Source organism: Arachis duranensis, chromosome 7 (assembly GCF_000817695.3).
Source record: "Arachis duranensis cultivar V14167 chromosome 7, aradu.V14167.gnm2.J7QH, whole genome shotgun sequence".
NCBI classification, from domain to species: Eukaryota; Viridiplantae; Streptophyta; class Magnoliopsida; order Fabales; family Fabaceae; genus Arachis; species Arachis duranensis.
This window is the reverse complement of record NC_029778.3, coordinates 38,152,140-38,152,415: the sequence shown is the minus strand read 5'-3', so window position 1 is coordinate 38,152,415 and position 276 is coordinate 38,152,140.

The following is a 276-nucleotide window of genomic DNA, read 5'->3' as shown; positions in this document are numbered from 1 at the left end:
AACGCCACTGAGGAAGGCCTCACTAGACGTCCACTGACCTCCAATGAGTTCCCCAATGAGGAACCATGGGAATCTGAGGCTCAAAATGAGACCATAGAGATTCCATTGGACTTACTTCTGCCATTCATGAGCTCTGATGAGTATTCTTCCTCTGAAGAGGATGAGTATGTCACTGAAGAGCAAGTTGCTAAATACCTTGGAGCAATCATGAAGCTAAATGACAAGTTATTTGGAAATAAGGCTTGGGAAGATGAACCCCCTTTGCTCACCAAAGAA